We start from the raw sequence: 15,559 nt of genomic DNA on the forward strand, positions 1-15,559 counted from the left end.
ATATTTAAACATACCCTTGCCCCTATTATTCTAATAAACCGCCACGGACTTATTAGAGCTGTGGCGAGATTCATACGCTTCTTGAGCACCATGAAGCCTAACCAGTGGGTTCCAGGAACCCTTCGAGCGGCCACAAACTTATTAGAATCGTTGCGAGATCGTCACAGACCTGCTTTGTCTGTGACGGTTATAGGCTTCCTAGAGCACTAAGAAGCCTGACCGAAATATTCCAGGAACCCTTTGAACCACCATGAAGCTATTAGAGTCGTGGCGAGACTGTCACGGACTTGCTTTGTCAATGACGATTTATAGAGTACCAGGAAGCCGGGCCAAAGGGTTCCAAAAACCCTTCGAGCCATTAGAGCTGTGGCAAGGTATGTTTAAAGAGCGCCGTGAATGTAATACATCCGCGGCGAGTGTAGAAGTATCTTGTATGTAAAAATCACTAGAAAACGTGTAGGGATGTATTAAATGAAAAATAAAGGTAACTTGGAAATAAAGGAAACTATGGGGGATATATTTGATAATTTTCCTTTTAATTTTACCACAAAATCAAATAAAAATTATAAAAAATATTTTTAACACAAAAATATTAAACAAAATACATTTAGAGTACTTTGGTAAGTAGAAACCATCTTGAAGTGCTTTTTGTGAGAGACCACCTTCCAATTGACTCAAACTAAATTTCGATGGCAGTCATAGGCCTCAAGAGGGCTTAGCAGGGTATGGTGGTCTTCTCTGTGATTCCAATGGAGAGGTTTTATGGCAATATCAAGGAAGATCCCATATTTGCGACATTAACGAGATAAGTAAGGGCTTTGAAAGAAGGGATTCTAAAACTATAACCTAGAGATGCTAGAATCATTATTGAGGGGGACGCAGCCAACACCATATCTTGGTGCAGAAATCCAGATTCAGTGCCATGGGCCATAACGTCCACCATGGACGTCATTGTCTCAGGACTTCAGGATAGGGAGGTGGTCTTTCACCACATCTTTCATGATCGTAACATGAAGGCAGATTCTTTTGCTAAAGAGGAAGCTTTATTGTAACCGGGCTCTCTTGGTTCAAGCTGGCTTGGGCTTTTGATCGTTTATTTTCTCAATGAAATTCTAACCATTTCAAATAAAAAAAAGGTGGAAAGTTAAATGGTGCTAACATATGCTAGTCTTTCAATTGGTAGAGATTCAATCTGAGTCATCGGCTCCATATTGTTTTGTAGCCCGAGCAATGCGCAAAAACTAGGCGAGCCAACTTGGACTCACCACCCTGGTGAGTCGGAGTATCCCTGAGTTGGGTGGTCCAACTCACGAATCTTAAATAAAATTACAAAATTTTATAAAACAATAAAAAGTCCAAAAAAGTAATAAATTTATTCATAATATTTTTTTATATTTTCTATCATTTTGGGAAAGATTGGAAAGTGTTTCGGCATTAAAAACTTATTTTTACATTTTCTCTTCTTTTTGTATTATTTCTAAAATATCCCCTTTGATTTTTTAACCTCTTGTAGATGTGTTCTGTTTCATTTTACTTCAAACATATATTTCCTATTTTTGGGAGTTTTTTTATCTTTTTAACACTTTTTAGCTTACTAGGACCCAGCTTGACTCAGGCCGGGTAACTTGGTCTCCACCCAAATTACTCAGCTCTGGCATGGGCCGAATACCATCCCCAGGTCGTGCTTTATACACTGGGCCCTACAGCTCATAATGCCTTTCCTCACCGTTATTAATCAGATTATTTACATAAGGCCATGTCTGGATGCGATTATAAGATGTTGAAGCAATAATTCCTATATGCAAAGGCTGATTTGTGCTGTAATTTTTGCGGGCAATATCAAAGTGATTTCTTAATCTTTTGTGTAGGAGACGATACCTATCGGGTGGCCATTTCTTCAAAATAGAGTTTCACCTCAATCACGAATAAGTCTGTGTGCAGCATTTATCCATGAATCCAGGCACTGCTTCTATATGTCATTTTTGTGCTGACATTGAATCCAAGTTTCTTTGTAATGTGGGTCAGATGGAACGAGGCCCGGTAACTGGGACAAGTCAACTTGTCCACTCAGTGGCTGATCTAATTCCAGGTCTGGATCCAACTACTGGACTGCGTAGGTTGGTCCAGGTCTTGAATTACGGACGCGGCTGTGGAGTCGGATCAGAGTGAAGACCCAACCCAACTAACCTTGATATAACCTGACGCAGTGTGTTGGGTAAGGGTCCAAACATCTTGAATCTGATTAGATCTGGGTTGACCCTTGGGATATGCAAGGTTGGGTAGGGGGGTGGCCTGATCCAATCCTGAATCGACCAAACCGCACCCCTAGATGGTTTTGAAACATAAGTATTTCTAATGGAATGGTACATGTTTTTCAATGAGATACCCTAACAACTTAGTAGTGAGGGAATGACTAGATCTGGACTAAGGAGGATGAGAAACTTGTATTTGATCCTGGTTTGGGGAAAATTCTTTCCTAGGGGTCAAAATTTATACTTGACAAATCTTAAATCTGAGTAGGGATGAAAAACATATGGGGTCAAGCACGTTATGGGAGGAAAGACCATCCTAACCCACTCTAAAACCCTCGGACTAAACCTAGATTAGGAGACCTCCCAACATGATCAGGCCCTACCATCTTAATGGCACAAACCCTAAGTTTGAACAATTAAATAATCTTTCTAATTAAATAAACAAAATGAAACTAAAAGGAAAATGTTGAAAAATAAATAAGGAAAAGGTTTCTATACTTCTCCTACAGCATGGAAGATCTTTGCTTCCCTTATCATCCAGCCGTCCAATTTTGATCAAGAGAGTCACTCACAGTTTGATCTTAGATCTGATGTCTCAAAGTATTTTATTTTTAGTTTTTTTTATACAAATTTTATGAATATGAAATTTGGTATGTATCATATTCTAATTGGGGTGCATTTATAAAAAATATTAAAAATATTTTTTTGCTAAAATATAATGACTAAAATACCCCTTGAAACTTTCAGGGGTATTTTGGTTATTTTATTTTATTGAAAATAGTTTTTTAATATTTTTAGCTAGTGCGATTTTAATAGAGAATTGGACGTCTAAAATTTGGTCTCAAAATAGTTTATAGAAAAAAATTAAAAATAAAATAGTATAGAGACGTGACATTGTGATTGGGGCAATCTCAACCCTCCATTCAGAATAGACAGTTGGATAAAGCGAAATATATAAGTTTTATAATCTAGGGGAAGCATGAAAAGCTTGCCCAATAAATAAATGCATGAAACCTACACGCAAAAAAGAGGTGGGAGGATGAACCATGTATCCGAACCCACCACTTAACAATCACATCAAGCACATTGCTGAAGTTCCAAAACACATTGATCGGTATGCGATCTGTGTCGTTGGTGGACGGACGACTTAGATTGATCCACCCCTTGATGGCGGGTCAGTCAAAATTCATGCCCAAAACCGAAAAGTTACCTAAGAGATCCCAATGCGGTCCCTTGGAACTTTGATGGAAACGCTTTTTTTCCTTTTGCCCTAGTAGAAACATTCTTTTTGAATTAGACGTTCATAAAAACTCATGTTTTACAGTTTACTCACTTAAAAATTGATTGAAAACTCTCTACTGTCACTAGACCCTTTACTCTGATTGTGCCTTGCATGGGTTCTAGCAGGCTCAACGCACATCGCACCAGGCAGGAATCGTGCCTAGTGCTCATGCTTCGTTTTGTGCTTTCTTTTGATCGTGCACTTGCTTGATATGAAACACTGTCATTCACATGCACGACTGCTCTTTTATAAACTTTATTACACACTTGGTCACAAATTAAAAATTTTAAAATTCGTTTCCATGAATCGAAATCAGTAATTAATCTTCACAAAGAAGTAGTTTCTTTAAAGGTGGACTACATGATCTAAGAAAGTATATGTGGCTTAAAAAATCTCTCTTTTCTTTTTTATACCGCCTAGATCACTTACATGGGTCTAAACTACAACTTTTAATCTAAAAAATAAGTGAAAATGAGATCAAGGATTCTCACTTGCAAAAACTAAATTAAACTCATCAAAACAATAGACAACATAAACCTTTAAGATCAAGAAAGCATGGAAAGAAGGAATATTGAAATACCTTGGTATGGGTTACCCCCAAGGACTTCCAACACCCACTCCGGGTCCCTCCACCGATGGCACATGCAATTGCAGTCCGAAACCTTGTCTCACAGCAAAGCACTCGCTCTCTACCGTGGCCTAGGCAAAACTCCACTTAAAATATGAGAGCATAAGACTATGGGAGATGGTCTCTCTATAAGGCTAAGGTTAAACTACCTAAGGCATACAACCCTTCGCTATGGTTAGGGCGTGCCCCTTTTTGTTATTTTATTTTATATTCTAAACCTAGAGAGAGATGAGATGCGAGAGAAGAGAGAGGGGCATGTTAAGATGGAGAGAGAGAGTGTGCGTTTTCTATTATTATGCCATCTTAATTTTGACCGTCGATCTTGGAAATGCGCAGGTAAAGAAATCTTAACCTTACATTCTTTAGAATAGCCATAATGATTAAAAAGAACATTATTCCTCAGTTTCCTGAACCCTAAGCCCATCAAATATTGATTTAGAGAAAATAAGATAATTTGTATTGATTTTAATCAATCCAAAAATTTTTCTTTTTGAAATCAATCAAGCCATTTCTCTTAAATTATACCATAAACAAAGTCCCTTCTAAAAGACTTATTTATCAATTCAAGGAAAGAGAAAAGAAAGAGATGGGGCGTGTCAACCTTGTGAGTCCTAAGTGAGACCCACGCCCCCATCTAAAAGGACTCCATATGGTGGGCTCTTATAATAAATGGGGCCCCCAGACCTTTTAATTAATTGATAAATTAATAAAATAGTTTTTAGAGTCCAAATTATATTTTTATTTCTCTCTGAATGTCTAAAATCCTGAAAATTTGATTTTGGCCATTTGAAATTCTTTTTTGCCAAATAAAATAAATAGAGGCCTTTAAAAATTCATTTTAGTATTTTCAAATTCAAATAAAAAAAAATTAAACATATTAAAATGAATATAATAGGAATTGGATCTAAAAAGGTCAAGAACAATACAAATATACTAAGGGACTCCATCTTTTCTAGAAATTGTATCCCATTGTCATCTTCTCAAACTAACCCAACTGAATCCATGACTCATAAGCCATTACAGGGGTCATGCTTGGTTCTTTAAAGTTAACCAATAAATGAAGGGAACATGATCCTAGCCCATGGATTACACGTTCTCCCCTCAAGAAAAGTTCAAGTCTTATTTAGTATACTATCTTATAAGACCTTTCAATACAATCCAGTATTGTATTGAAACTTCTCTTTTTCGCATATACATGACATGCCTTAATAGGCTACTTCTCGAATGGCTATCTAGTGTACATATCATGTAATGACAATGATTATGATTTTGGCTCTTGTCCTCTCCAGCCAATCATCGTACACAGGGGTCATACAGTCCCTTGGCCAACTACCTGAGCATCTCTCTAACCTCATCAAGAGATGACCCAACAAACCCTTATTGATTATATCATATGCCCAGGGCTAAGGGTTTTAGACATCAACCCTAGCTGAACTTGTCCAAACTCAGGTGAGTCACAGGATCAAAAAATGCCTCACAATCCATCCAAATCACACTCCCATTGGAGCCATCACACCAATATGTTTGTGCATATATTTTTACGTGCCTAGCCCCAATGTGGATAAGAGAGGAGGCAGTTGCAACCGTGACTTTCAGGCACGAGATACGCCCAAAAAAGGAATCATGCATAGAATAAATCCTAAATATCATGGGTCCAAAAAGAGCACAACAATAGCCCCTATTACCCTGGGGATATCCCCTACGTTTTGGCCCAATTGGGAAGCTACAAAGAGATACGAAGAAAATACAATCGAGGAGTATTGTGCTCGGTACGTATATGGCTGAACACCAAAGTAAAACTCCTAAACGTCGACCTCGGATGGTCCCTCGACCACCGTAGATCGCTTTAGAAGGTTGAAAAGACCCCTACTCTTGAATTTCAGTCCAAATGGACCTTCCCAAGTTCAACGTGCCAAAAATGGGTGGTTTCTATATTATTCAGGATTTCACACTTCAACTAGTTTTCACAAATGGAAAATCCTGCTATACTTCCTGCAAAATTTGGAAACTTTGTGCTATTGAATCTCACGATCTGCAAGTCGGATCTAGCCGAAATTTGGATATGTTGTGTTTCTCAATGAGCACGATCTTTTGGTACAAGCACGGACATGATCGACAATCAGATCAAAAGCTATTTTAGAGAGAAGTACACAAAATTTCAAGCTTATGCAAAAAATATTTTGCATGACCTCTTCATGCGCCAACAATCATAACTCGATATCTGATTATCGGATCAAGCTCAAACATGGTGCATTTCAATCGTGACTCGATTAACTTCGATTTTGTGTAAGAAAAGTCAAGATTGGGGTTTGGAAAGGTGCTCATCCAAGGCACAAAAATGGGTAGAAATTTTGAAAAGATAGAAAAGTGGTTTTTACGCAACTTGTCGGAATACCAAAATGGTCGCTCGAATGTCATTGTGCACTATTGTTAATGAAAAATGATCGTGTCAACATTCCCTTTGATTTATCAACAACAGAAACACAATAAACTCAACATTTTTGAAGAGATCAATCAAAGAAAAACAATGAAGTTTGCGTAGAAGTCTTGAAACACAAAAATATCAAGAGCGCCATCAAATCTTCATGGTTCTTTGCAAACCGTATATCAAAACAATCGCTTCAAGACGATATATGTTTTTGCAATCTTAGATCGTCTGTTCCAGTGTCGTAAAAGCTAAACGAAGACCTCAAGCCATGTTCATGGGAATAGACTCCTTTTGAGAGACCTATTTGGCATTTTTTAGTTTTGTGCATGGCCTTTTTTGTCATTTTCTCATTTACCCAAATTTTCACTTTATTTTTATATTTTCTATTTTCACTCATTTCCTATGGGTTTTGAGCATCCACCCCAGTTCAAAGCTCAAAAGGGCAGCTCTATATAAAACACGTTATATACTTTTCAAAAACTCTTGAAAGGCTTAACAAAGGGTTAGAAAATAGAGAAAAAGGGACTGAAAATCTCTTTTTCCTTGAGTAATATTGAAACTCTACTATTTTGAAAAGAGGCGAGGGAAATATTTTGCAAAAAGAGCACTACCCTTTGCCCTTAACCGTAGGTTAACTATCTCTAGTTAGCCTAACCTAAAGCTTAATCTACCTTGGCTAAGCCTCTACAGTTACCAAGGGTTGCCTAAACCTTAGTTGCCTAAACCTTAACCCAACTGCACCTTCTTAACCCAACCATCCAACTCCTATCCTATCCTACTCCATACCATGCCCTCAAGCCTACACCATACCTCATACCTAATCCCAAGACTTACCATGCTCCATACCATACCATACTCCCCATTCCCTACTACACCCTACTCCTTAGACTATAGTATATCCTATATCCTGCCTACATCCTATCCTACACCACACCTATTATACTCCCTACACCCATCTCACTCACCCATGTAGTCTAGGTCAGCCCTCTTAAGGAGGCTCTTCCATATCGGCACATGAGTTGGCTTGACCCTCTTACAGCCCTATGCAGAATTCCTTTAGGGTGCTTTGGCTACTCGCCAAGTATCCTTTTTCTGTTGTCTACCCACCCCCTAGAAGAGCTGCTGCTGAAATTTCGTTAGATTCTAGTTGACCCTCTCTCTAGCCATTAGTTTAACCCACTTTTGAACCTAACCCACCGCCTACCCCTAGGCGTGCTAGCCCACTTAAGTCCCACATGCCCCCTTCTCTAACCAAGCTTGAACCCACTTGAACCAAAACCCAAACCTACTCGAACCCATTTGAATCAAACCTGGACCTACCCTTGAATCAAGTCTAAACCCACTTGAATCGAACACAAACCTATCAGAGCCAAATCCAAAACCACTCAAACCAAACCTAAGCTTATTCAAACCATCCTTAACCAAGCCAAGTCAAGCTGAGGAACACCTAGGAGATGTCTCGTGAAAATGAGCATGCGATTCGAGAAGAAATCGAGGTGGCAGAGAGTATAAGGGAGTGGAACCAAACAGAGTTCTGAGAGCGACGAGAGCTTTTTATGGCACACTATGCCAATATCTAAGAGGATGAGACGCCCGAATGTATCCCATCCCAAATTTCGAGGCCAGTAATACTTCACTTTAAATTTGTTGGTTTTGCCACAGCAACACTCCACACGTCTTATCCATACACACTGCACGGGCACACAGGGTCACCCACATGCCCACAGACGCATGTACGAGGGGTGCATGGGGCGCGGTGGTCTGGCAGACCACACTATGTAAATATTTTTAGTTCATGCTCTTATAAGGCCTTGAAATGGTTACATAATCCCGACAATCTAGACAAACCCTCTTATGCAATATTGGGCCTATGCTCCTAGTAAGCAATAAGGTAGACGCCTAGTCAATGTGGTTATTACGTTGGACTTGGGTATTGCATGACACATGTACATGGGTTTTGTTTTACACTCGAAAATAGTGTATATGGAAAATAGGAGTCTTGCATTGGAAGTTTTGTTGCATGGGTAATAGGTTAGTTTTATATGTAATTATTGTTTTAAGAGTTTCAAAGGTGGATTTTGTGTCTTCCAATGTATAGAGTATAGACACTTGATTAGGAGGTCTTTAGAGACATGTAGGCTCTTAGGTTTTGAGTTTATAAAAGGGGCTATAGAATGTTTGTAATGAAAAAGTGATGTATTTTGAATGCAAAAATATCATTTGTTGCTAGCATTTTTCTTGTTGCACTTGGAGTTGAGTGAGTCATCCCTTAGAGTTGAGAGAGTTCTAACAATATCTCATAGGCCCTGGCCTGCATTAAGGTGGTATCCGAATAGGTTCCTTCTGAGTACCCTATACACTATGATTATGTGTAGTGGCTATTAAAGCACCCAAAACGATCATTTATTCTCGTCTTCCTTTTTTTCAAAGTTTGGAAGATGTTGATTGGGACTTACCACCAATCTTTTAAGTGTATCCTTCTGAGAATTTGAGTTTTGTAGAAGAATCAATCCATGATGAAGAAGTTGTGATCCTATGCTTGATGAAAAGAAAGAAGAAAGTCTTATGTTTAATGAAAAGCTGGTTATTGGCAAGGAAGATGATATTGGTGATGGTGATTATGATTATGAAGATGGTGGTGCTTACCTTGGACTATTGCTTTGTTTTCAGTGGACAGCCCCAACAACAACTCACCAATTTCTAATAGGAAGGTTGCGGCTGCAATGCATGTTTCCTCTTAATACATTTTAAAGTTCATAAGCAAGTTATCTCAGGTATGTTCACGAATAATAATACTATACATATGTACAAATGTAATAATTTTTCTTGTGGACATAACATGATTGATTAAAAATTTATGAGAGATACAGTAATTTGGAACATATTTCTCTCTTGTTTTCTTGAATTGGGCCTTATCAAAATTAGGAAAAAGTGCATATTCCTCGATGAAGACAGCATGCCAACACTATTTTTTATGATAGTTAAATATTGCTTATGTTGTTGGCATGCAATTCGGTATGCTTATAGCATTCTTGTCATACATGACCTTGTATATAAAGAATTAGAACAATATTGCTCATGTTGTTGGCATGCAAGTCGGTATGCCTATAGCATTCATGTCATACATGACCTTGTACATAAAGGATTAGAACTAATGGCAATCTATGGAGAAGGTGGGTTATCTCTTGAATGGTATGGTGTACTAGAACGAGTTTTCCCTATTTGGACAAAGAAGCATGCTCTTTATCGAGGCAAAGCAGAAAATTCTGTACCAAAAGCATACTGAAGTTTCTTATTGGGAAAAATGATGTACCAAAAGCATAATGAAGTTTCTTATTGGGTAAATTAATTCTCCTTACAAAATTTTCACGTTGTATTTACCACGATTGATATGAAGGTGTTTTGTAATCAGGCAGTGCCGAATATTTTACAAAAAGGTTGTAATGTGTATGATCTTTTATTTGTTCCAAAACTAGTGATTAGGTTATTTTGCTAAGGAAAATTCATTGGTACTGTGCATTCATAAACTCATAGAGTATAAAGCCAATAAAACAAGAGTGGCGCAATGGAAGAGAATTGGCATCACCTTCATCTTAACCCACTTGAAAACAAGAGGATGAGAATTCTCTAACAAGGGGAGTATGATACAGGCGCAAGCAAACTACCCCCTTGAAGAAGAGTTGAAGAACCTTTGGAAAGACCTCATAATGAACTTGAGGTCGAGTTCTTTCCAAAAAGGGGGGAATGATGCAGCGCTGGGCCTACATTCCTAGTAAATACTAAGGTAGACTCCTAGTCAATGTGTTTGTTCCTTGGAGTTGAGTATGGCATGATGCATGTGCATGGGTTGAGAGATTCCCGGCAACATCTTACAGGCCCCAGCCTGCATCACCCTCTCTCAGATAACGATGACTGTCCGAAAGATGAGAAAACCCTCATGGCTCATACAGAATTCAAAAATACAAAGTCACAAGGGTGTTCTATTTTTAGTTTTACACTTAGACAGTCGAAGATTCAAGGTTGCTCATCCTTCCTATTGATTAATTTCTCAAAAGTATATAAGAAAAAGTTTTTATATACTTTTAGGAATTTTTTTAGGGCAATATTCTCTTAAAAATAAAAGATTTCAAAAAAATCCTCTTTAGAATAATCTCCCATGGGGCCCTAATAACGAACAGGCCCATGGGGTTATCTACATGGTTGATGACGTTAGCCACATGGCAGCCATGTAGCTGGCATGAGGGTGACAACAGCCACTAAATGGGAGCCCCTTTTATGGGTCTTTGTGGCATTTTGTTAATTGCTTAAAAATGGACACAGATGTAGGGATTTCACAAGTGTGTACGCCATATTTTCATTAAAGTAAGGAGCAAAGCAAATCAAATCCTAGATCTAATAGTTTATGCAATGTTGTTGGTCTCACATTGATCACATGAGTGAGGGTATGATATGAAGTGTCATATGACCCAAGTGTGTCTTATGACACATCACATTTTGTTAAGGTAGCAAGGTACAGGGAGAATGCACTTTAGTTTCAAATTTAAATTTGGTTTCCACTTAGAGAAGATATGTGTAGAGAATTGAGGAGCATACCCTTCTCTTGATTTCTACCTAACATACCTAAAGGGGTGTGGTTTGTATAAAGCTGAGGCTCTAAACAATCAAATTAAAGCGCACCTTCAAATAGTATCGAGAAATGTAGTTTCAATACTAGGAATCTTTGTGATAGCCTTAAAATATATTTTCAGCTTTAATTATAAAATTTAAAGCTTAAAAAATAGTGTAGACAGATCTATGAAAACTTGAAAATCTTGAAAATTGATGATTCAAAAATATGTTACAAGATGCAATATGTCACAAACTTGAAATCCATTTTTTTTCTCATGTCCATGCATCTTGATGTCCAGATGATCAAGGTGTGGATATTTGGGCATCAAAAGCAACCTCTTCTAGTAAAATTTTTGAGGTGGGATCTAATTTGATGGTTTAGAGCATCGGTTCCATATAAACTTTTCCTTATTTAAAATCAGGGGCAATTATGAGATTGGAATTTCATGAAATTATAAAATGAAAAAAACTGAAAATTTTAGAATTATTCTTTTAGAAATAATGGTGGTGAATTTCAAACATGCATCTATTATAGTTACTGATGTGGTTGAAAGGCTAGGATCAAGACTCTCTCCGATACATAGACGCCCTTATATCTAAAAGATCAATTGTCCCTATCTAATCGATGGTTAAGATGCAAAATATCTCATGGGTCTCTCCTATTTGTACCGTAATACCCTAGCTTGTATGTCACAACTCCAAGACAAAAAATAACCCTAGCATGAGCTTCAAAGAGAGAGCCCCTTGGGATGTGAGAGAGAGAGAGAGAGAGAGCTCTCATAGAGATCTAATGCTCCCTTCATGGTGCCATGCTGTGGCCTAGTTGAATGTGCATCAAGGCAACAAAGCAGTCTTCATTTTCGTCAACGTCAAGAATCCACAACCTTGCTGCCCTTTAATCATTATAGCAAGATATTGCTCTTATTAACTCCTTTTGTTGAAGTATTTCTTGCCTCTTGATTATTAGGACACATAGTTCCAATATTGAGCATTTGATACTCCATCTTGCCTTCATTGAATCTAGTTTTACCTAGCTATTCTTTTCTGAAAGTTCTCTTGCACATGACATTCAAAATCAATGTATTTCTTCGCGTTCTTTGATTCCGATAAATTCTTTTTTTCATAGGGAAACCATGCCCAATTTATGTCTCACTTAAAAAAGACATTTTCCCACTACCTAGGCCCTTACTATGCACGATGTACCACATCTCTCAATTTTGATTCATGGAAACTTGTTTGAAGTGTATTTGGTGTATTAAGTTTGCCTTGAAGTTTGAAATCCTATTTTATGGCTTCACATAAATCCCTCGAATAGATTGGACCATATTTCTCACACTATAGGAGTATAATCATATAAATTGTAACTCATACCTTAACAGGCAATTTGTAGCCGAATTGGATGATGATGATGAACTGGCAATTCATGATCCAGGATTGGCTTCCCATAGTCTTGGGACTTTGTGCACAAGTTGTTTGTTGATATTGTTTTAAGATATTAGAATTTCAATGAGCTTATGTGTATGTTAATGATGTATTTGAAGTCCTAATGTGCATGGATTGATTCCATATATTTTGAGCTATGTATTGTACTTGTTCGGTCAATCTCCATGTATTGAATCGAGTGGAACGAGTAGTGGACCAATTGAGGGGTTTGTGTTATATTATTCGAGGTCTTTAAGTAGGTGTAGCTTGGTGTTCAATGTCACCATATGTTGCTGTAAATTTGAATAAGTGGATTATTTTATAGGATTGGATTAAAAAAATAAACTTGTATTACCTTCGACTCGGTCTCTTTACACGTTGACAATTAGTATCAGAGCCGAGACTCAAGAAGGGTCCATTCTCTTGGTTGCACTTGTATAATGTACTAAGTGTGCATTGTCTCAAAATTTTGAGTAAAATTTCCAAAATTACTTGCTATATTTGACGAGTGTGGGTAGCCCTGTTTCAAAGATGTTTAGTGCGGGAGTCCTTAGCTACTTTATTGTATTTTTTAGACGGTTTCATTATTTTAAATTGTAAATTCCTACAATCCAGGGATTATATTTGGCATGTAATTGTAATATATAATTATCCCATTTCGGTCAATAAAAAAGATAGATCGATTCTCCAAAATTTAACCTGGTATCAGAGCAATGGTAGTCAAGATCTCCATTCCACATCACCTGATTGGCATCGAACAGAGATCGAATCTGAGCCATTATCTTGCTCAAGCTCCCAGCCATTTCTCTCCCTAAACCCGAGTGAGAGAGACACGAACTCTCGACCTCACGCTGTCTTGATGGCCTTTGAATCGAGGCTGAACTCGTTCCGAGCAAATCGGGTCAGGATTTGAGACTTGCTCACGGCTGAGTCACCGATGAGCACCACCTTGAACACGTAGTCGATCTTCTAGCTCGGATCGCTCGTCATAGTTACACACCACTGAGATTCTCTCTCACTAGCTTCCCTCTCTCTAGAAAGAAACCCGTAAATTCCCTGCTACTTGGATTCTATTGACGCAGTCTCGTCAAATGTTCCTATTTGTTGCTATTGCCATGGACAACTGAATACCTTATCTTTCTGATGACTCCATCAATGTCATCCCTGATGGGAACACTATGACCAATGGTAATAACTTATTTTCTTTTGTTATTGATTTCACTAGCCCTTTTCATTTGACCAACAATGACAAAAGAAAACGAGTTATTACCATTGGTCATGAGTGCCAAAAATAAGCTCTCCATAGTGGATAGTTCTTTAATCTTACCTCACATCTCTTCTTCTAATCATCTTTTATAAAAAAGATGCAATGACATGGTTCGATCCTGGATCCAAAATTCTGTCAATAAAGAGATTTGCTGATAGTATTTCCTATGAAACCACTGCTTAAGGCATATGAGATGATCTAAAAGATCACTTTTCTAAAAACAATGCACCTCGTCTCTTCAAGTTACGACTGGATCTTGCACTTGTTTCTCAAGGTTCTTCTACCATTTCAGCTTATTACACCAAACTTAAATCTCTTTGGGAAGAATTTGCTTCTTATACCCCTCTTCTACTCTGTTCTTTTGGGTTTTCTAAGGCCTTGCATTACTATTTACAACATGACAGATTAATTCAATTTCTTATGGGACTCCATGAGTCTTATCACCCAATTCGAGGCCAGAACCTTCTCATGGACCCTCTTCCTATTGTCAATAGAGCTTATTCTCTTCTTCTTCAAGAAGAAAAGCAGCGGCAAGTGGCTACAAAAACAATTTCTTCAGAAGATGATGCTGCCTTTGCAGTCAACACCTCTACACCTACTACAAACCGCCAGCCTCGGCGTCCTTACAACAATATAGACAAAACAAAAGGTCCTCGCACATAGCTGCCTAAATGTGATAATTGTGGCTAGGTAGGCCACACCATTGACACCAATTATGCTCTTCATGGTTATCCATCAGGTCATCGATTGCACCAACCGGGCAAAGGGACATCTTCTAAGTCTACAATAAATGAGAAAAACATCGTTGCTGCAAAGTCAAGTTAAAGTATCCCACAATTTACATAGGATCAATATCGCCGCTTTCTCTCTATGCTTACTGAAGGTACATCCAATGGTCAACTTTGCAGGTAACTCCACATCCTCTCCATCTTCCATTCCTCTCCATACTTGGATTGTAGACACTGGTACTTCTGATCACATATTCTTTACACAACTTTGTCTCATTTATCTACACTTGCTTTTCACATAGCACCCATCAAATTTCTAAATGGCTCCTTTGCTTCGATAACTCATAGTGGTTCTGTCTTTTTAACACCTACACTTTGCTTACATCAAGCATTATGTATTCTTTCTTTTGGATTCCATTTATTTTCCATCAACAAACTTACTGCATTTTATCCTTGTTCAGTGACATTTTCTCGTGATATGTGCATTTTTCATGATCTGTACCAGAAGACGACAATTGGAACAGCTAAGCAGCTTGATGGCCTCTACTATTTTGAAGGCCCTCCACTGACTAGTATTGCTCTTTCGTCCATTTCAGTTGGTTTTGATTTATGGCATAGACGTTTAGGACATGTTTCTTCTACTCGTTTGAATTTGTTAACTAAGACTATTAATGGGATCTTTGTTTTCAATCCTAATCATTTTGATGTTTGTCCTTTAGCTAAACAAACAAGATTACTTTTTGTTTCGAGTTCTATTTCATCTATTGAACCTATTGATTTGATTCATTGTGATATTTGGGGAGGTTATTCCACTTCTTCCCATTGTGGAACTCGTTATTTTTTTAACTCTTGTTGATGATTTTTATCGTTCCATGTGAGTATTTTCTTATGCAATACAAATTTGAAACTCCATCTTTATTAAAATATTTTTTTTTGCATTTGTA

This window comes from Amborella trichopoda, chromosome 5 (genome assembly GCF_054954075.1).
Source record: "Amborella trichopoda isolate Santa Cruz 75 chromosome 5, AtrichopodaSantaCruz75HAP2 v2.0, whole genome shotgun sequence".
Lineage (NCBI taxonomy): Eukaryota > Viridiplantae > Streptophyta > Magnoliopsida > Amborellales > Amborellaceae > Amborella > Amborella trichopoda.